This window comes from Carlito syrichta, unplaced genomic scaffold (genome assembly GCF_000164805.1).
Source record: "Carlito syrichta isolate Samal-C Ts95f unplaced genomic scaffold, Tarsius_syrichta-2.0.1 Scaffold304758, whole genome shotgun sequence".
NCBI classification, from domain to species: Eukaryota; Metazoa; Chordata; class Mammalia; order Primates; family Tarsiidae; genus Carlito; species Carlito syrichta.
In genome coordinates, this window is record NW_007248854.1 from 168,178 (window position 1) to 191,934 (window position 23,757).

Here is a 23,757-nt window from a genome sequence, read left to right on the forward strand (position 1 = left end):
ACTGGAAGGCTGAGGCGGAAGATCGCCGGAGCCCAGCAGGTCGAGGCTGCGGTGGCCGAGAGCGGCCACTGCACTCCAGTCTGGGCGACAGAGTGAGACTCCAACTCAAAAAAAAAAAAAATGTTTTTTAAAAAAAGTTGTGGGGAACAAGTCAGGATTGGGTACATAAGTGGTCCGACACAGGTGAAGTTTGGGCCTCCCACTGGCTTTCACTTTGCCTGGATTAGGACCAGGCACTATTATTGATTTTATGTGCCCCCCCCACCCCCACTAGTGTCAATCCCTTACTTTTAGTATTAATATTATTATAGGTGTTCAGGGTTCACTTATAAATAAGAACATGTAGTACTCAGTTCTTCATTCCTGTGATAGATCACTGAATATGACAGACTCCAAATCTATCCAAGTTGCTGCAAAATCCATAGTTTTGCCCTTCTTTATGGCTGTGTAATATTCCATCATGTATATGTGCCACATTTTTTATTCACTCCAGTTTTTATGGGCAACATGGTTGATTCCATGCTTTTGCTGTTGAGAATAGTGCTGCAGTAAACATGCATACACAGATACCTTTTTTTGTAGAATGGTTTGAGTTCCTCTGGGTATATTTTCAGAAGGGGAATTGCTGAGTCATATGGAAGGTTGGAAGGTCAATTTTTAGTTCTTCCACACTGTTTTCCATAGAAGTTGAACTAGTTTGTCCTCCTATCAACAGTGTAGAAGCATTCCCTTTCCCCCACATGCTTTCCAGCATCTGCTGTTTTTTGTTTTATTAATGATGGCCATTCTTACTGGAGTTAGGTGGTTTCTCAGTATGGTTTTGAATTGCCTTTCTCTGATAATTAGTGAGTCTGAGCATTTTATCATGTGTCCATTGGATGCTCATATGCCTTCTTTTGAGAAGTGCCTATTCATGTCTTTTGCCCCCTTTTTAATGGAGCTTTTTTTGTTTGTTTTTTTCCTTTCGGTGCGTTTGAGTTTCTTGTAGATCCTGAATGTTAGGCTTTTTTTTTTCAGATATATAGTTGGCAAATATCTTTTCCCATTTTGTGGGCTGTCTTCCTGCTCTCTTGATGGTTTACTTTTGCTTTGCAGAAGCTTTTCAGTTTGATGAGATCCCACTTGTCTATCATATCTCTTAGGGCATGGGTTTGATCAGGAATCGATGCCTATTCCAATGTCTGTAAGGGTCTCCTGTGTTTTCTAAGATTCTTATAGTTTGAGGTTTTACATTTAGGTCTTTGATCCATTTAGAGTTGATTTTTTTGTATGGCAATTTTTCAGCCAGTTTTCCCAGCAGCATCTACTGAATAGGTTCTCCTCTCCCAGTGGCTATTGGTGGAGACTTTGTTGAAGAGAGTTGGTTGAGAAATTGAGGTTTGGGTTCTGGGATCTCTATCCTGTTCCATTGTTCTATATGCCTGTTCTTGAACCAATACCAGGCTGTTTTGATTATTGTAGCCTTATAATAAAGTTTAAAGTCTGGAAGTGTGATACTTCCTGTTTTGCTGCTTTGGCTGTTTTGGCTATTCATGGTCATTTTTTGTTTTCATATGAATTTCTATTTCGCTGTTTCAAGGTCTGAGAAGAAAGGTGATGGTAATTTAATGGGTATTGCATCTGAATCTGTAGATTGCCTTGGGAAAAACAGATGTAAATTCTTCCAATCCATGAGCATGGGATATTTTTCCATTTATTTGTGTCTTCTTTGATTTCTTTGAGGAGTGTATATTTTTGTGTGTGTCTACTGTGAATGGAACTGTACTTTTTATTTGGTTCTCTGCCTGTTTGTTGTTGGTGTATAAAAATGCAGCTGTCTTTTGCATGTTGATTTTATATCCTGAGACTTTGCCAAAGTCCTTTATCAGTGCAAGGAGGTTTTTGACAGATTCTCTTGGGTTTCCTGGGTATATAGAATCATATTGTCTGCAAAGAGGGATAGTTTAACTTCCTCTTTTCCTATTTGGGTACCCCTGATATCCTTCTCTTGTCTAATTGCTCCAGCTAGAACTTCCAACACTATGTTAAACAGGAGGGATAAGAGTGGGCAGCCTTGTCTTGTTCTGGTTTTCAGGGGAAAAGCTTCCAATTTCTCTCCATTTAATAATATGTTGACTGTGGGTTTAGCATAGATGACTTTTAATATTTTGAGGTATGTTTCCTTTGTACCTAGGTATTCAAGGGTTTTTAATCAAGAATGAATGCTGGATTTTTTTAAAGCTTTTTTCTGCATCTTATGATATAATCATGTGTTTCTTGTTTTTACATGTGTTGATATATTTGATTACATTTATGGCCTTGGGGATGTTAAACCAGCCCTGCATCCCAGGGATGTAGCCTACTTGGTCATGGTGGATAATTCTTGAGATGTGTTGTTGGATGCAATTTGAAAGAATCTTGTTAAGAATTTTTGCATCTATGTTCATCAGGGATATTGACCTGCAGCTCTCTTTGTTGGATCTTTGCCTGGTTTGGATATCAGTGTGATGTTAGCTTCATAAACTGACTCGGGGAGAGTTATGTCTTTCTTGATTCCTGGAATATTTTCAATAGGACTGGTATCAGCTCCTCCTTGGATGTTTTGTAGAATTGCACTGGAAAGCCGTCTGGTACAGGGCTTTTTTTTTTTTTTTTTTTTTTTTTTGGTAGGAAGTTTTCTTATGATGGAGTGAATTTCCTGGGTTGCTATTGATCTATTTAGGGTCTCTATTTTTTCTTGTTTAAACCTTGGGAGGTTGTGTAATATCAGAAAGTCCTTCATTTTGTTTAGGTTTTCGAATCTGTTTCCATACAGGTGAGCATAGTTATTTCTGATAATCTTTTGTATTTCTTGGGGCCAGTTGTGACTTGATCTTTGGCATTTCTGATTGTGTTTTTTTGCACTTTTTTTCTCTTTTGCTTAGTCTATCTGGCTAAGGGTCTGCCAATCTTGTTTATCATTTCAAAGAGCCAGTTTTTAGTTTCTTTAATTTTTTCTGTCATATTTTTGTCTTCTATGCCCCATATTTGGACTTTACTTTTGTGATTTGGATGCTTTTGCTGAAGTTAAGATTTTAGTGCTCTTGCCATTCCAGCTTCCTTAGGTGATTTGTTAGGCTATTGACATGTGATCTTTCTATTTTCTTGATGTGTGTTCATCGAGATATAAGTTCAGCTCTTAGAACTGTTTTCATGATATCTCAGAGGTTTTGGTAAGATGTGTCTTTGTTTTCATTTGTTTCCAATAATCTTTTAATTTCTGTTTTGATTTCTGTGATGATCCAGGAGTTGTTCAGCATTGTGCTATTTAGTGTCCATGGTTTTGTCCATGTTTTGGGGGGGAACTTGTTGGCGTTGATATTTATTTTTATTCTGCTGTCTGAGAAGGTGCGTGGTAGTATTTCAATATTATGGCATTTGTTTATGCTTGATTTATGGCCCAGGATTTGGTTGATCTTGAAGTATGTTGCATGTGGTGATAAGCAGAATATATATTCCGTGGTTGTTGGGTGGAGTGTTCTGTAGGTATCTATTAAGTCCATTTAGTCAAGCATCAAGTTAAGGTTCTGGATCTTCTTAGTGATTTTTTTTCCTTGATGACCTACCTAGGGTTGCTAGTGGGGTATTTAAGTCCCCACTTATGATAGTGTTAGAGTCAATATCCCTTTTTAGTTTATTTAGTAATTGCTTTATAAATCCTGGTGCTAATGCATTGGGTGCATATATATTTAGGATGGATGCTTCTTGTTGTTGGATTGAAACTTTTATCATTATGTAGTGTACTTCCATATCTTTTTAAAATTTTGATAGTTTGAATGTTGTTTTGTTTGATAAGAAAAACACAACTCCTGCCATCTTTTGTTTGTCATTCACCTGGAAGTTTGTTTTCCATCCTCTAATTTTCTTTTGTGTTTGTGAGTTTCTTTTGTAGTGAGATGCATTTCCTGTAGGCAGCATGTTGTTGGGTCAGGGTTTTTTTTTTTTAATCCAGTGTGTCATTCTATATCTTTTCAGTGTTGCATTTAGTACATTCACATTCAGGCTGACTGTTGAAATGTGAGAGTTTATCTCTGTCATGAGGCTCTTATGAAGTTTTTCAGCTTTTTGTTTTCTTTGAACTTTTAGGTCAATGTATGTGTGTGTTTTCAAGTTTGTAGTTATGGTGTATTCTTTGTTGATTCTGTGTTTTCCTGGAAAATGTATTGTTGTTCTTTCTTTTTTTCTTTCATCTGTGCTTAATACCTTCTTAAAAATTTCCTATAGAACTGGTCTGGACACAGTATAATCTTTTTGGAACTGGATGTCTGGGAAGGATTTTTAATTCTCCATCACTGATGAAGCTTAGCTTAGTTGGGTAGGAAATTCTTGGTTGGAGTTGTTTATCTTTGAGAACTTTGAAGATTGGAATCCAGTTTCTTCTAACTTGTAGTGTTTCTGTAGATAAGTCTGCTGCTATTCTAATTGGTCTTCCCCAGTAGGTAGTCTGATCTTTTTCTCTCACTGCCTTTAGGATTTTTTTTATACCTACTTTGTATAAGTGAATTACTATGTGTCTGGGAGTTGGTCTTTTCATTTGATGCCTTGAAGGGGATCTCTAAATCTCTTGCATTTTGGATGGCTGTATTTCTGATAAGATGAGGAAAGTTTTCTTAAATAACCTCATGGAATGTTTGTTCCAAGATGTTCTCTGTCTATTTTTCTGCCTCAGGAATGTGATCAGGAATAAGTTTGGCCTTGTAGTATAATTCCACATCTCTTGGAGGCTTTGTACTGTCTTTTTAGGCTTCCTTTCTATGCTTTTAATTATTTGAGTTAGCTCCATATTTCATTCTTCAAGCTCTAAGATTCTTTCTTCTGCTTGGTTAATTCTGCTTTCCATTCTTGTTAGTTTGTTATGTATTTCATTCACTGTGCTCTTTACTGTCATCATCTCTGTTATTAATTCTTTCATTCTTTCTTCTTGCATTTCATGATTTTTATTCATCTTCTCCATCAATACCTTGATGTTTGGATTTGTGGTCTGAGATCAGCCATTCTGGGGGTTCTTCAGTGTTTGGGGTTTGAAGTCTGTATTTTCAGGCACTGTCTTTCCAGGGATCCTGGGGGGGGGTTATCTGTGTTCTGTTGATTCTTCTTCATTTGTAATGGATTTCCTCCCCATTTTTTGCTCTTTAATTCCATTGCTTAGTGAGAGGGAGGATAGCTTTCACTTCTGTTTGCTCAACCCCTGTTCTTCCTTAGGTAGAGTTTCTGGATTTATTAAATTTTGAAGCCGGGCTGAGGGTGGGGGTCTGTACTATCTTTTTGCAGCTTTGAGATTTGATTAAGTTGTAATGGGGGAGCTAATGTTTAGAAGCTACCCGCAGATCTCAGTATCTGCTGTCTGGTGTGTGGACCCCCTGGAACCCACTTCCCACCACCTTACACTATGTCCATGCAATGGAAGTGTATATATACCCCCCACTCATCTTCTGTCACTCCAATTACATGCATTCATAAATGGTCCAGTATGAATGGTGGGTAATCTGGGTTTCCAAACCAGCACTGTCTCTCCAGTGTGCACATGGAGTATCCTCTCTGATCAATGATGATCAATCCCAGAGGAGTGCAGAGATCTTCCCTCAGTCTCAGGATGCTGGCTTCTCAGTATTGAGTGAACTAAAGGACATCTCTGCTTGGGTTCTGGGACAGAGAAAATGGCATCATCCAGCATCTTCTTCTCCAGTAGGACTCAGCTCTAGATTTCCTCCTTGCACTTTCTTCATGGTCCCTGTGTCTGTGTCTGATCTGTTGCTGCAGTTGATGGTGTTGGGCCAGGTGCTAGGTGCTGAGAGGCAACTGATCTCTGCTGCTTTTTCCTGAGAGATATTCCAAGAATGATAGGTGTTCCTGCATGTGGGGGGGGGAGAGGGGTGCCAAATTCAGAGCAGTGGTAAGTTGCAGCCACTTCTTCAGGGAAACCCTGGGTGCTTGTCCCTCTGTCTCCCCTCAGCTGGCCATTCACTCACCTACATGCGTGCACATGCATGCGCACTTATGCACACACACGCGCGCGTGCACACACACACATTTGTCTTTATGCACACTGACCCTTGCAGAGACTCACACACTGCAACCAGTTCCATTGCCATCTTGCCCCTTCCCTCATTTTTAAAAATTAGCAGGCTATAGTGCAAATGAGGACAGAGGAAACTATTTTAAAAATAAAGCTTCTATTTAATATTTCAAAGAAAGAAGTCAGCAATAAATAACAATATATCCGAGTTTTACAAATGCTAAGAAAAAATAAAGCAGGGTAAAAAACACAGAGCTTGATGGATTAATGGGAGAATGCTTCCTGGAATATGGTGACTAGGAAGTCCTCTCTCATGAGATCACTTTTAAGCAGGAAACTGAACACAGATAAGGAATAAGATAAGGAAAATCATTTGAATCAGGGGAAAAGCAAGTCAATGACCGTAAGTAAGAGCTTTCTGGACATGATTAAGGGTTTTTGTGGAGACCACTACTGTGGAGTAGAGGGGTGAGAGGGGAAGTAGTGAAAGGTGAGATTAGGTAGATAGTGAAGGGGCAGATTGTAAGTTTGGATATTTCTGAAACCACTGAAGAATTTCTAGCAGAAGAGTGACATGAACTAATTTAAATATTCAGAGGAACTGTCTGGCAACTGTGTTGGGGACAGATTTAAGAGATGCAAGTGTGGAAGCTGCTGGACCAGTTAGGAGATGACTGCAATAATCCAGGTAAGACAGACTCAGACTGAGGAACTAGCCTTGGGGGTGGGAAGAAATTTTTGCTTTCCAAAGATATTTGGAGAATGGGGCCGGTGGGATTTGGATGTGGAGTATGAGGAAAAGAGTCAATGTTACTCCAAGGTCTGGGACCTGATCAACTTGAATAACACTGAGATGGAGCTGACAGAGGGAGGTGCAATTTGGGAAGTGGAGGGAATCAGAAATCAGTTTTGGACATGTTTGGGATATACAAAGAGATATAGGTCCAGGCCAGATCTGCAAGTAGGAGAGTCACTGGCATACAGATGACATGCACTAGGCCATGTACTAAGTGACATCACCTAGAGTGGTATCTCAGAAGAAAAAACAAGGGTGGGTGTTGAGCCCTGGAACTCTTCAATGTTTAGAGGTCATGGATGTGAGAATAATCTAGCAAAAAGGACAAAGCAGTCTCTGGGGCCAGAAGAAATGAAAAGAATGTTGAAATAAAGAAGTGTTTCAAGGAGGAGTGTCTTGAGTGCAGTTGGTCAGTGGAGTGGGTAGAGGAAGGAGAATTGGCCACCGGCCCTGGGATGTAGAAATGGTTGGAGCCTTGTGAAGTCAGTGTCTATTGGGCCTTATGATGCTTCCTAAAAGGAGGGAGGGGCAGAAAAGTCTTGAGAGCAAGTGGATTTTTATACAGACATCTTTAAGCTTGATTCTTTGGTCGAGTAAGATGGGGGCCTTTGAAAGAACAAAATGAAATGGAGAAACCATCTTCTATTCCTCCCAAAAAGGGTCTGCCCTGATTAATTCAGCACAGGGCATACAAGCCCCTCAGGCTTCTGGCCAGCCAGAAACGAGCTCTGTCCAAGCCACCAAACCCCACTGATGTGCTGAACAAGTGGAACTCATCTTTATTAAATCAATGCCTTGGGTACATCCTGTTCCCGGCTCCTCCTCCAGGCCTGCAGTCCCTCAGCTGACATTTCAGAAGCATAGCCCAAACAGAAATGGGCAGCTCGCCCTTGGAGAGATGGGTAGAGGGAGACTGCAGTTCATGTAGCTTAGTGGAAAGGGAAGGCTGAAGGAGCCTGTAAGTGGCATAGCTAATAAAGATCTTATTTATCTAGCCCCACATTCCATGGAATTCCACAGATCGGAGACATTAGCTCACTCCTTCTCCTCGCTTTGAGGCAGGGAGTCGGGTTCTTTGAACTCTTCTTTACTTATGAGTAAAATAACATGAGAAACCAAGGATCCAGGGCGACCTCAGGGCCATGGGTTTTTCAGCATTATTGGAGCACCCTTTGTGGCTAAGGTGCTCACCAGGGCAAAGGAGTCACATTAGTGTATATGTGAACAGGGAAACAGGACAAGAATAGTCAACCATGCACTCTAAGTCCCAGTCTAGAAATGAGATACTGGCCTGAGTTTTGCTTAAGGGGTCAGTACTGTTTTGTGTGAGGGTTTAATCCCTCGGTCTCACATTCCAACTTCGCCTGGGACCCTCGATGTAATTTCTCTGTGCTTCTTCTTCTTCTGCTGGACAATGGAGGTTAAAATAGAACCATCTAAGGATTCAAGGGCATAGTTCGTGTAGAGGGCTTAGACTAGAGTCTGAACATTGTAAACACTCGTTAATGATCTTGTGTAAATACTTTTATTATTATTAAAATGATTATGATATTTAAAGAGAATAAAAGAGCAAATAGATAAAAGAATAAAAAACTTTCTGACTCATTCTAGCCAAAGAAGGGAAGAACCTTATCTAGGAACTTGGTATCACCAAACAGAAAACTGTTGTTTGAGTTATGGTAATTCTAGCTGTTCTGAGACGTAAAACACAACATTTCAGTCACTTGACACACTAGAAGATGATTTCTTGATCATATAATAGCACCGGGAAGGTGAGCAGATTGGCAGCTATCTTTCACATAATGGTTCAAGGACCCAGTCAGATGCCATTTTCCTTTCAAGGTCATCCTGAAGGTCATCTCTATTCCACAAGGCACGAACACATGAAAGAGCATGGGTGGTGTAGGTGTGTATAAGGGAGAGGGCTAATACGAACCAAACCTAGGAATAAAACATAATTTTCACTTTCATTCCATTGGGTGGAATCCAGTTGTAATAAATAGCTCAACCAAGGGTACTAGATGTTAAATGGACATAAGAGTTCAAAGTCCAGAGACCAAATCCAGGCTACAGCTGCCAATGAGGGAGCAAAACTCTACCTTGGGAGGTAGGATTCTGGGAACTATAAACCCTGGGTCTGCAACCACTTCTCAGAGGCACGTCTGAGATGTGGAAGCAGGAGCGCAAGTCTTTAGACCCTGCTCCTTCTGGGAGCACCTAAGTGTGCTAACTAGAGAAAGAGGACTTTTGTGGTGAGAAAATTCTGTAATGGGGTTCTTGGATATACAAGTGAGGGCTTGAACCTGATACGGATTCAGGCTTAAATCAAAATTAGTTTGCAAAACAAAGTAATAAAGAAGCAGCTTCTTCTACTGGCTGACTGAGAATAAGGAGAGATTGGGATCTTGGGAATGGGGAGAGATGGGGAGAAGGCTGGTGATGGGGAAACAGGCTGCTGCGAGCTTCTGAAAATAATGGCCTTGGAGAGATTTTTAATGGAGGGGATAGTCTAGGAACTTCAAGGTACTGACTTGTGGTAGTCCCTGCTTATACACTGGTCATCTTCTGTCCTCCCCAAGGGTGTTTCTAGGCTCTGGGTGATCTGGCACTTGTACAGTTTGGGAGACCCTCTTTAAAAAATATTGCAAATACAAAATTTAGTCACAAAAGTGAATATTTATTTAGAATGAGAAAAAGAATCACAACAAATTACACATTTGAAAAGCGACAAATTCCACAGACATCATGAAATCCAGACAAGTGACACAATATTTTTATTAAGTAATGGCCTGAATCATTTCTGTAATATGTTTTTTTCTACATCTTTTGGCAGCATCCACCATTTCTTATGAGAAGTGTCTTATAATATACTTGTTTATAGGAAGAATTAAATGACAATTTAGTCATTCTTCTAGATAGTTGGCTAAAATATGCTTTTTATTATCGATAACTTTAAAGTGCTTCTTTCAGGTTTGCAACTTATTACTGACAAACATCATGTGCACTTTTAGGAATGTTGTCAAATTTAGGAAAACTTCCACCTATTTCCTGTATAAGCTGCTACAGATGTACTTACTCTCTATTTGTGAGACTGCTACATGCATATGCCTTACAAACACAGGAATTAAAATAGAGCCTATGCTGCACAAGTCCCATTGAGAAAGGAAGAAAGAAATTACAGTGCATTCATAATTGTATGTGCTGAAAAATTGAGTATGCTCCTGACAGATCCCTTCTGTTTTGATCAGCCATCAGTGAGAACGGAATCCTCCACTTCCAATTACATACATCTGGTCATTAGAAGATATCACACAGCCTGGCTTGTGGCTTCATACTCTTTTGTCAACCATATCCTTGCTGTGCTGGCTGCTATAGGACGCCTGCATTTCACGATTCAGCCTCTGACTCTTCCCCTCCGGTGGGCAGTTGGAGGACTCTTGGGAGCCAGTCCAACAATCTCTAAATTAAACCCAGAAGTCCTTGTGACCCACTTACACTAAATTCCTCCAAACACCAACTAAGCTTCTCACCTGAACTACCCTTAGCTGGATGCCAAACTTTCACCTACCCTCCAATACTTCCTAACTAACGCGAAGTGCGCTTGAGTGGAAATGGTCAGCAGTCTTCATCAATCGCTAAGATGGGAGAACGCGTCAATATTTTTAATCATTCAATTATCACATGTATTCACATTATGTCATCTAAAAAGATGACTATCGGTGCACCTTGCCAAGGTGCTGTGCAAGAAAGGGTCCCCAGAGCACGAGTTTCATTGTCTTCTTGGTGAATCACCTCGAACAAAGGGTGACTGAGCACACAGCTCTGTGTGAGCACTTTGTTTTTGTGTTCATTTCGTAGGGCTGCCCTAATAAATTGCCATTAACTGGGTCGCTTAAAATGACAGAAATCTATCTTCTTATAGTTCTGAAGGTTAGAAGTCCAAAACCAGGGTGCCAGCAGGATCATACTCCTCCAAAAGGCTCTAGGGGAGAATTCTTTCCTGACTCTTCCAGACTCGAATGGATCCTGGCAATCATCGGCATTCCTTGGTTGACGGCCTCCCCACTCCAATCTCTGCCTCTGTCAATATATGGCCTTCTTCTCTGTGCTTCTTTGTGTCCTTTCCGTCTCTTATAAGGACACTTCCCTTGGGTTTAGGTTCCATCCTAATCCACTATGACCTCCTCTCAAGCCTTACCTTAATTATACCTGCAGAAGCCCTATTTCTAAATGCAGCCAAATTCTGAAGCTCTGTAATGGACATGAATTTTGGGGGGGACACCCTTCAGCCCCTTATGGTTGAGGAGTGAGCCAAGAGTAATGTCCTTGGGGGCAGGTAGGGGAGAGGTCAGAAGTGACCATAGAACATTAAGCATACTGAAAAATCAGACAGAATGTTGGACTTCCCAGAGACACAGTCAGGGGCACTGAACGGCTTGATAGCATGTGGGAAGCTGGCACCTTGGCTTACCATTCAATTGCATGTGTGTGTGTGTGTGATGAGTCCTATTTGAAATCTGGCTCTACCCATACTTACCAGGTCTTTCCGGTTGAACCACGTCGCTCTGCCAACTCAAGACCTTATAGACATGTAAATAAGACCTTTTGTGCTTCTGAACAAACTGCACACGGGTCTATCGTGCCATGCTTGGGCCTGTCTGTCCTAGGGTCCATTCTTGGCTCGTCTGCTGGGAAGAGATGGGCAGGTTGTACTTTGAAGGCTGTTTCCAGGTTCCCATGTCACAGGGCTCCCAGCTCCCAGAGGGAAGCACTGGTGGGAAATTATAAGGCGGGAGGAAGGAAGAGGTCAGGGTATCTCCCCCAGCTCTGCACCCTCACACAGTGTCTCCCACCACACGTACATCTCCTTCTTGACTCCAGCTTCACGGACAGGCCTACCTGTTGAGCCCCGATGATAGACCCAGTTCCCGGGTTCTTTTGTATTCTTTCCATGAGGTGCTGGGGACTTTCTGCTGCTTCCAGTCTCCCGTTCCCCACCAGCATGCCTCGGATCTTTTATCCCTCTAGTGACTAATTCTCTGTATCGAAGTCCCTTGGTTTTCTATACTGAGATTGGATTCTATTTCCGTAGCTGAAGCCTGACTGATGCAACTGCAAATGTTAAGAGGGAAAATGAAATTGTAATCAATGAAAATTATTTCTTAACTACATTAACATTAATCAGTTGCATTGGCTACATTACATTAACAAATTATTTATTAGTTGTATTAGCTAATAAACAGTGTCAGTCAGTATAGTCATTTATCTCAACAGAGATACATTGACCGGTATGTATGTATATATGTATTTGAAGATTAAAAAGGAGGGAAGCAGGTAAGCTTCCAATGAGAAATAATTGCTGATTTAACTTCTGGAAATGCAATAATTTCTCGTGTTGGTTTCATAAAGGTTGACAATGGCAATTTATGGAGACAGCACTTAATTGCTAATCACGAAGTGGTCTTTCCCGGCTTCTGACGGGACCGTGCAGGCCAATCCAGCCTCAGAAACATTCCTCCTGTAACCAGTGACCGTGGGACTGGGTGCTGAAGCTGAGTTGGTCAGAGGTACTCTGAGGTCATAGCTTTTAAGTCTCAAATTCTTCTTTTTGTGTTTTAGCAAAATATGCCCATATCTGAAGAAATTTCCTCACATTGACTCTTGTGTTCACGTCCCTTTGTGTGGTTGTCACCCCTCAATAAACTGGTATCCCTAGCACTCACGGTTTGCAGGTTCAGCCTTGACAAGACCTCACAGAAGGCCCAGCTTGTCATCGGTGTCCTTGGCCTGTCTTTTGCGATCTCCCTGGGGCTTTTCCAGAGGCTTGCTTTCTTTCCTCTTTTTCTGGGCTTCTGTCTGCTACCTTGACCTTGAGCCACTACTTGTGGGGGAAGCTCTCATCAATGCTTTGCTGTTAATGTGATTTGATGCTTCCTTTCCTTTCTCAGGACTACTGATACGCTTTCTTTGTTTGCAGGCAGAAAAATCCAAAAGAAAAGAGCTCCTGAAGGAAAATTCCAAATACCTTCATACCTGGGTAGGGGAGATATTTTGCAACAAGAATTTCCAATCATCCCTCAAGTCACTATTCATAGGAAACAGCTCAGCCCTTCCATGTAAGAACCTAGCCCTTTCCAAACTGAAATGCTAATAACTTCAGTATTTAGAAGGCACAGTGTGGTGTGTAGACACTATATCTCACACCAGCTAATAATTCATCATTCCTGACACCAGATGGTATTTGAGACACAAGACTCCCCCCACCTTTCTCTTTTAGTGCTATTTCCTCTTGCAAACAAAAAGCTTTTTAAATGGTGAGTAATTTGTAAAGCATAAATTGGATCATAAATGGATATTTATTTTTACGTAAATCTTGGCAAACTGAGGCAGCTACTTTACAGGGGTGATTAAAATTTAAAAGGCAGCATTGCAAGTCGAAGATAATAAAGGGTTGTTATTTACAATGGCCATATTTACAATAAAATGCTAAATTTATTTTAATAAATACTAATTTTATATTTATGAACAGTCATTCATAGACAAGACAATAAAAACTTTCATTTCTGCTTACTGGATTTTTCTGTACGGCATATAAATCAAATCCCTCACTCAACACTGCATTCATACTTTGAGCTTGCTATGTTTTGTCAGAGTAGTCGAGTCTGTTGTTTCTTAAATCTGTTTTCTTTATAATAAATGACTTTATTGATTTGGTTTGAGCTCAGCTCCAAATATAGCAGAATAACGCTAATAGTCCAAGAAAGAGAGGAAAATGAGAGAGTATTTTATCAGCATGTTTCAGAGTCACAGGTAAAAACCATGGTGGTTAGCAATTTCTTTGTACAGTAACCACTTACAAAGACCTTGAATAGGCGGCTGTTAATAACAGAATCCAAGTCACCACATTTTCTTCAGGTTCTGACTATGGGTGACTTTTTTTAATTTAGCAAATTTTTTACATGTTTATTTTTTAATAGCCTTAACTGATGACAAAGGGAAAGTTTTCCTTTGGGAAAAAATACTGTGTGGTTGGGAGTTTTCCAAAGTTCTGCACCATACTATCTTTAAAAAAAAAAAAAAAAAATGCCTATCTTAGTTTTGGTCCAAAAGACAATGTCGTCAAAATAGGTTTAATGGATTTTTTAAAAAAATTCATTAGTTTGGATATTGTGTTTTATGTGTTCAGTCAAGAATTACTTGTTGAGTACATATTATGTGCTTCTCTGCACCAGGTGCTACAGTTAGAGCAAATTTTTGGGAAGCTGACTTGTGCTTAGGACGTTGTGAGGGCAAAGTCATATCAAAAGGCATCTACTGAAGTGGTTAGTAGACAGTGTCCAAGAATATTTGTGTCTGTAGATATAAAGAATGGGCAGGAATACTCAAGATACCCAAAAAGCAAATTCTTTTTTATGGAAAGTGAGTAGAGGCAATGTAACTTTGATGCACTTGACCAGGACTCTTGTTTTAGCAACTTCTGATTATCACCACCCAATTGGACCTTAAAGTTGATTCTGACAACTGAGTGAAAGTTTGTGGTCCTTAGTGATGAGCCTAGGATGCCTGACTCTTATCTTTTGCTTTCCCCAACATCAAAATACCATAATCTATGAAATATCGTGGCCAAATATGAGATAGTAACAAAAAATCATAAATTTAGTACCTCAACTGATCTGTTTTCATGACTAAACAATGACTCTGAATCTTAGCTATATCCACATTTTAAACATACTAAAAATACATCCTTGAAATGAAGTTCAAAACAGGATTTGCTTCTGATAAGGCACCATGGATTCAAAGTGCAGTAGGAAGTGGCATCCCAATGACTTACACCTTCCATTAGTTAAGGTGTGTGGTCCTCTCTCACACTGACTCTGAGCTCAGCCAATGGGAATCCAGTTGCCATGTAGAGAGGAGGAGGAAGGAGAGACAGAGAGTGAGAGCGAGATTCAAATTTTCCAACCATTCCCTTCAAAGCTCCAGATTATGTGAGAGGAATTATCTAAGATGTTCCAAGGCCAGAAGGCATCCACCTACAACCATATGAGAGACCTTATGTGAGACCTACAACCATATGTGAGACCAGCAGAAGAATCACCTTGCTGAGCTCCAGCCAGCTTAAGGGTCATGAGGAAAGACTGTTATTTTAAGTCACCAAGTTTTGGACTAGTCATTACATAGTAACAGTTACCTAGAACATCAAGGGTATAAATGAATAAATGTGTATAAATGAATAAATGAATGAATGAATAAATGAATGAATGAATAAATGTGATGAAGAAAAAGAAGAAGGAGAAGGAAGGGAAGAAGGAGGAAGAGGAGAGGTAAGAGAGAAAAGCAAGGAGGAGGCAGAAGAGGAAAGGGATATAAGAAAAGGGAAAAACAAAATTTAGTTCTATACATCTAAAGGTTTACACCAAATCAATAAGTCATAAGGGCTTCCTGAGACCCTTTCAGATCTTAACAATTTCCTTAGTTTATATATAACTTTAAGATTAATTATATTGTCACCATCCAGTATATGTCTTTACCGATAGCAAATTCCAGAATCAGCCTTCCAGTGGAAAATTTACCCATGCAGATGACCAACTGTGAAATCTGTGCACAACTCCGTGAAAGAGCATCAAATTTAGAATCAACAGCAAGGGTTTTGGACGTAACTATTCCGTCTCAAGGCCCATATTAACTGAAAATTGCTCTGGTGGAGTTATAAGCTGACATCTGCAAAGAATTTTCAGCAAATACTGTTATTTAACACCTGCCTCTCCAATTAAGGATACTGACCTTTTTGAAGTTTTAAGGAAGGGCGGTTTTTAAATGTGTTTCTCTTTGGTTATTTTAAAATTGATCTTTTTATCGTCCTTGGACATCCAACCCTAAATCATATAGTACACTTTCTCGATTTAATCACTTTGAGATGAGTCAAGGAAGAGTTTTCAGAAATAGCTTGCAAAGAAAGGCCTGGGGTAATGTGGTGGAGACAGAATAAGCAGACATCTGAAAGTTGTGCTCTTCTTGGTTGGGCAGCAAATCCTCTGCAGTTTCTCTTCTTAATAGGGAATGAGCAATGCTCATGCCTATATTTCTCAGGGGATTCTGGGAGTTTGAAGAGGCCAAATTTTCCTACCTGCAGTTTGAAGATTAAGGACTTAGAGATTTGTTGAGAGGCTGCTGCTCACAGGTTACTGATAAACTGAGGACAAGAACTACTGACTGCTCTGAGTGGGGGTAAGCAGACCCGGTTTGGGGTGATCCCGCTTTGTGATGGCAGTTGCTAGTGACACATGATGGGAAATAATGGGAAATAAAACTGTGAAGATTGGCGAGAATTTGAAAGAAAAGGATTGTGAATCGTGAATTCTTAGGTCTAGTTGGGAAAAGGCATATTTAGAAAAACATTAATTCATTAGAAGACCTGTTTTCAGATAAAATCGAAACAAACCAAACACTTTAATGAATGTTCAGTTTGAAAATTTAACTTTTTGGTTAACTGTATTTTTATCAGTTGTATTAGTTTCCTATTTCTGCTGTGACAAAGTACCACAAATTCAGTGGTTTAAAAGAATGAATATAAGATAGTGATCTTATAGTCTGGAGGTCAGAAGTCTGAAATGAGTCTTACAGGGTCAAATAAAGGTGTTGGTAGGACTGACTTCTTCCAGAGTCTCCAGGAGAGAATCTGTTCCTTGGTTCTTTCCAGTTTCCAAAGGCTATTGGCATTCCTTAGTTTGCGGCTGTGTTATCCTCACCTCTGCTTCCTGTCATTATAGTATCTTGTCTTCTGACTCCTGTATTTTCTGACCTCCTATATCCCTCTTATAAGGACTCTTGGGATTACACTGGGTCGGCTAATGTAATATACTAATCCTGAATAATCTCTCCATCACAACAGCCTTAAGGACACTTACAAAATCCCATTTGTTCTGAAAGATAACACTCAGGTTCTAGAGATTAGGAAGTGGACACCTTTAGGGGACCACTCTTCAGCTCTTCCTTTTTCAGTCATTGTGGTTTCTAATTCTTTCTGACTTGATAACTCAACTTTCTTGTCTCATGAATTAAGTAGGGTGCTGAAAAACATGGCATTTCTTTTGTCATCCACGGATTTTCAGTGCCCAGGGTCGTTATCGTGAATGGGGAATTTCCATGATGGGATACTAATGATGCAAATTGTGAAAATCTGTGCTCTAACCAAGAGGGAGAAGCCTCCAATGTGTGGTTCCAATGGCAGGGACGCCCTCAGAAGGGAGCTGCCTAAGGCAAAGAACTGCCTGGGGCCACCTTCCTCCAGTGAGAAAGAAGTCTCGATGCTCAGGAAGCAGGACTGAACTTGCCTGGGAGGAGCGTCTGAGAAGGGAGACCCACTCTTGTAAAATTTCCTCCTGATTCCACCAAAGCACTTCCTAGGAGACTGCAAGGATAATCACAAGATGCTCGATGAGGCTTTAACACTCAAGGGGTCTAGGTCTCTCACTTTGCTAATGAGGAAACTCAGCCCTGGAAAAGGGAGGAGTCTTACTCAGGGTCCTGAAACAAGATAGTGGCGAGCCAAGACTGGAACCCAACTCGCTTGCCCAGCTGCACCAGATTCGGAACGTTCCACCATGATACCTTCTATATAAAAGATGAACATTTCATTCAGCCAAGATGCAGGGACTCAGCATTCTTCCATTTTGGCGGCTAACTATGAAAATGGAAAGATTTGAATTTCCTATACCATTTCATTTAGGTGTAGGCTGCAGTCTTATCTAAAACTCTGTTCTTCTCACATCATGTGGGCAGGGATCAGTGGTGTGGCCAGTATCTCTTCACTTCAGACTTGGGAGGTGGAAGGATAAACACTTTCACTGTTCTATTTTTCTTTTCCTCCATAGCTGTCATAGCTCAAGAGGCCAAGGGAATATTCGCCATTAAACTTGGGGGTTTCAGCAGGCAGACACGCTTTGCTCATTTTCCCCAGATAGGAAATTTCACACAGCAATGGTATTAATTATCAGGGGCTTCCAGCTTTTCCTCTTGAATCTTTCCCAAATTTTAGTGACTAAACCCTGCCGGTTGCCATGTCTGGCCTTTCAACAGTGAGTAAAGATCATCTTGTGGAGAAAGGAGAGAAGATGTAGTTACTGGTTTGCCTGCCCATGCTTGTATCCTGAAAACTCGTCAATCCTCTATCTCATCCATTTGTCTAGCTAAAATGTGTATAGGCATATTTTGCACAACATGCTTAAATCCCAAGAGCTTTTGTGATGGGAATGCTCGCTTTTTAAAAAATAAATTTATATTTTATTCTATTTTTTGAGTGGGAGTCTCACTCCATCACCCAGGCTGGAGGGCACCCCAGCGTCGACCTGCTGGGCTCCGGCAATCCTTCTGCCTCAGCCTTCCAAGTAGCCAGAACTACAGGTGTGCACTACCACACCCGGCTAATTTTATTTTATTTTATTTTATTTTATTGTAGAGATAAATACAAGTTGCCCAGGCTGGTCTTGAACCCACAGGCTCAGACAATCCACTCTCCTGGGCCTCCCAAAGTGCTGGGATGATAGGCTGAGCCACCGAGCCTGACCAGGGAACACTCCCTTTGGAAGGACCCTGTTGGGAACAGGAGAGGGGTCCCAATGCTTCCAAAGCCAGCAGCCCACGGTCGCACAGTTAAAGACTCTCATCTGGGGGGGAGGGGGATGGGATTAACAGTAGCAAATATCTGTCGGGGGATGGGAAAACACTTCTTATCTACAGGGTGCCTGAATGAAACGTCATTGTACACCTAACCCTTAACTGTACCCCACAAAACCATAATAAAAAATACTGATTAATGAAAAAAAAAAAATAAAATAAAATAAATAAATAAATAAAGACTCTCATCTCACCTCCTGACTTCCTTAAGCATCCTGAGGGTGACACTGCTCGTGTCAGGGTGAGGGCAGTGGCATTGGTTTCTACATACTCCCAGCATGACAATAGAGAAGGGCATTGACTTTGAACTTCCCCATCCCAGCTCAGAGCCAGAGCTGTCCAGAAGGCCCTGTGGGGGAGGGCTGTGCAAAGCAGCAAGTGTTTAAAGACGCAAAAAGGCAAAGCATGTTGTTAGGAAAAATTGTCCCCGAGCCCTGAATTGGCCTTTTATCACCATCGCTCTGGCTTAGAAACCCCTGTAACGTGTGGCTTTCAAGAAGGGGGAGCTGAGTTCAGCCGCAGATACCCTGCTAAGAGCTTTATAATGCATAGAATAAAAAAGACAAAATGTTTCTCCAGTGACATTGCCTTCCATCCCCACCCGACTCCCTTCCCTGGGGGGAGAGTCATAAACACAGACAGCAGAATGACGCCTCTTTATTATCTCTCTGCAGATTATTTCTCTGCAGATGACCTATAGAAGCGATTGAACATAGAACTGTTGGAGTTCCCACACTTGTGTGTGCTCCTCCGGCCGAGGCTGGCTGATTTCTTTGGGGTGTTATAACTATGACCCGCTCCATTAAGTAGCAAACAAAGTCCAGCTGGATAGATCAAGCTCAGCTGGACTCTTTGCTTTCACACAACCTGCTTGATGAGGAGAGTCGCTGTGCCCTTGTCACACGGCGCCTCGTGCAGCCCGCAAAGATTGGGCTTCCATTGATTTCTGCATAATATGGATTCACATTGCCCTTCCACAACAGCGTGGCTTTCGCACCCCACGATCACCTGGCGAGGTTTGTTTTTTCTTTCCAATCGTCTTGGGCGGCTTCAGACTTAGCCGGGGTTTAGTTCTAAAAATGTGTCACTCCTGGAGGGAATGTGAGGCTTATTACCCAGCACTTTACGACACATTAATTGTGCCTTGATTTAGACATTTCCCGTTTGGTGACTTAGTCGTAATCGTACAAACATGTCGTGCTCTAAAGTCAATAACGGGCCATCGAAAGAGAGCCAAACAACTGTGCGTGTCTTGTTCTTCTCCAGGGAAGGGCCGGGACAATTGTGACCATGACATGATGCTATTTGTTTATTGGGAAAGGGTGGTGATCTCTTCTTAGTGTTTCCTTTGCTTCGAGTTGCTATTCACTCCAGACAGGCTGTCTTCAGTAGCCTAACCCTTCCATTTCGATGCCTGTTTCCTTGTTGGAAAAAAAACAATAAGGATGAAGCTGAACAATCAGTGCAGCCAGGTTCAGAAGTCTTATGAAACATTCCAAGATATATTGCATCATATGCAAATCACAGGGACAAAATATGGGGTTGGGTGGCCAACTCTTACTTTGGTTCAGTTGTTATTTTACTTCATGCCACCTTTCTTACGTAATTAAAGAAGAATAATTCCAAGCTGTGTTATCATGCTCATTTCAGCCTTATCCACATAGTGATTGTCGTGCTGTATCGTGAAATCAGAAAGGACGATCCGCAATGGAAATATCTGCTGTGAAATCCAACAATGAGATAAAATACATAAGTTATGGCCCATTCGTACCGTGAAATAATTTTCAGTCATGAAAACTTATTTTAACGAATATTTGATTAGATGTTATTTAGTGAAAGAAACTTACAAATTTATATGATAATATCATCGCTTTTTCTTTGAGAAAGTAGGATTTATTGACAAGACAGAAAAGTTCCCAGAGTGGGAGGGGACCCAAGGGGGTCACTGTATAATATCATCTCTTTAACTGGAAAAATAAAATACTTTAAAGCTGGATGTGGTGGCACGGGCCTGTGGTCCTAGCTAAGCAGGAGGCTGAGGCTAGAGGATCACTTGAGTCCAAGAGTTCAAGTCAACCTGAACAGCATAGTAAGACTTTGTCTCTAAAAAATAATAGTGCATTGTAATCCCACGCCTTTGGGAGGCTGAGGCGAGTGGATTGCCTGAGCCTGCGGGTTTGAGACCATCCCGGTCAACTTGGCAAGACCTGGTCTCTACAATAAATCAAAAATTAGCCTGGCAGGGTAGCTTGCACCTGTAGTTCTGGCTACTTGGAAGGCTGGGGCGGAAGGATCGCTGGAGTCCAGCGGGTCGTTGCTGGGGTGGCCGTGAGTGTGCCACAGCCCTCCAGCCTGGGCAACAAAGCGAAACTCCAACTCAATTGAAAAAGAAAAAAATGATGGTAATAGTAATGGCAATAATAAAATAAAATACTCTAAATGTAGATATGTGTGCATATTTTCTAGAAATATATATTGTAAGAGTTTTAGAGAATTATGTTCTAAAATGTAGTTGGATGTTATCACTGAGTGAATAAACTATGACTCATAGTAAGTTGAACTATATAAACTTGCTAAAAGCCTCCCATTTCGCCCTGCGAACATGTCACTTTCATAAACTCAAACCCACTTTTTTCATTGTGCTTTTTTGCATTTTCTGGTTTTTTGTTTTTGCATTGGAGTCTCACTCGGGTGCCCAGGCTGGAGTGCAGTGGCACCCTCCCGACCACCTCAGTCTTGCCCTGCTGGGCTCCGGCGATCCTTCCACCTCAGCCTTCCGAGTAGCTGGGACTACAGGCGTGTGCTCCCACGCCCGGCTAATATTTGATTTATTGTAGAGATGAGATCTCGCCAAGTTGCCCGGGCGGGTCTCGAACCGGCGGGCTCAGGCAATCCACTCGCCTCGGCCTCCCAAAGCGCTGGGATGACAGGCTGAGCCACCGAGCCCGGCCGCATTTTCTGTTTTTTAAAAATTATTTCATTTTTTACCCTCATCATAAAGACAGTTTCAGAAGGTCAAGACTCTTGGGCTTACAACGGCAACAATCCAACTCAAACTTATTTATTTCTATTTTTATTTTTTGAGTCAGAGTCTCACTCTGTAGGCACACTGCTCACGGTCACCGCAGCCTCGACCTGCTGGGCTCAGGTGGACCTTCTGCCTTAATCTTCCAAGTAGCTGGAACTATAGGCATGCTCCACCATGCCTGGCTAATTTTTTGATTTATTGTAGAGATGTGGTTTCTCCAAGTTTCCCAGGCTAGGCTCGAACCCATGAGCTCAAGCAATCCTCTCACCTCAGCCTCCCAAAGTGCTAGGATTATAGGCATGAGCCACCGCACCTGGTTTAAACTTATTTAATTGAGAAAAGAATGTATGAGCTCTCCCAATGGGAAGTTGGAAGCGTAGAGCTTCAGGTACAGCTGAATCCAGGGGCTTATGAATGGCATGAGTAATTTACTTCCAGAAACTGTCTCTATGCCTTCCTTTGGCTCGGCTTTGTCTGTGTTGGCTTCTTTCCTCAAAAGGCTCTCTCCATATGGCTGCAAAGATGTCACCCCTCCACCCCCAAAGCTCTAGCCTTACAAGTTCTTCAGTGTTTAAGAGTTCAGAAAGAGAAAGGCTCTTTTCTATCCATGTTTATCACTCCCCCAAATTCTGACTTGACCTCCTTGAGCCAATTTCTGTGGGAGTCATTAACAAAATTCTATTTAATGAATGGAAATGCCTCATAATTAAGAAAGTACGAAAAAGATGCCCTGAGTCGACGGGCGATTGTCAGGGCTTACCTACACCTGTGCAAGATGATTGTGTTAAGCAGAAATTCTTCGAAATGGTTTATCTGTGCGTGGATCAATTTGTCTTCACCTAGCTTTGTTTCTCACCCATCTCCTCTTAAGGACAGTGGCGCCGTCACACCAGAAATCGCATTTTGTTATCACTGGTGATGTTTTATTGTGTGCCTTTTGCATCTAAAGATGTGCTTTAGCTAACAGTTTAATGAGTACACAGTAAGGCTCAATAATAATCATTGTTCTACATGGAGAACAACAGATGATCAAAATAGATGATCAAATCCTCACAGGCTACAACAGATTCAGGTATTCAGAGTAATACAGATTATTTTAGCCATTAAAAACATCATCTGGCCTGGCTCGGTGCCTCAGCCTGTAATCCCGCGCCTTTGGGAGGCTGAGGTGAGTGGATTGCCTGAGCCCGCGTGTTCGAGACCTGCCTGGGCAACTTGGCGAGACCTCATCTCTACAATAAATCAAAAAATCAGCCGGGCGTGGTAGCGCATGCCTGTAATGCTGGCTACTCGGAAGGCTGAGGCGGAAGGATCACCGGAGCCTAGCAGGCGACCCTGCAGTGACCAGGAGGGGCCACTGCACTCCAGTCCGGGCGACAGAGTGAGACTCCAACTGAAAAAAACAAAAAACATCACCTAACAAAGTTTAGGTCATGGTGCTCATAAAGTCACCAAAACAACAGATTTGAATTTTGCTTTTTCTTTTATTTCCCTATTCATATTTGGGGGAGTCTAAGTAAAAGGAATATGGGGATCAGAAAGAGACAACTCTGAAGCATGGACCTCCAGGGTACCACTTCCCAGCTTTAGGGGAGTAATAGACCCCTAACATTTGGTTTCAGGAAGTTCCATCTCTGCTACAAAATGAGTTACATTGTAATTTTAAGATTTGTTTCAAAACATTCTGCAATAGCTATGAAAAATTTCCAACTTGGGTAACACAAAGATTAAAAAAAAAAAAAAATAGCCTGGGCAGTGTTTCTTGAAGTGCAGTGCCTAGACCAGCAACATTTCCTAGGAACTTATTAAGAACACAAATTCTGTGGCCACACCCAAACCCACTGAATTACACATTGAGGGAAGTGGAGTCCACCCCCCAGGGTGATACTGATGAACATTCATTCGAGTTTAAGAACCACTGTTGGACAATACATACTACATACATACATACGTTTTGGACCCTCAGCTGAATTTTTTTTAAAAAAGAAGAAAATAAAAAAGGTTCCCTTAAGAACAAAAGACAATCCAAATGGAGAATGAGAGAAAGAGTGAGGTAATTTTGTTCTCAGAGGGAATTACCAAGTTCCTTCAGAGGTTAAATTCCAGGGTTTACATTTTTAGCTAAATATTTCTTTGAGAGTCCAATAAAATACCTTTTTTTTAAAGAGTCCTTTCGAGATACCCCATTTCATACATCGTGTCATACTGATACTATCTTAAGTG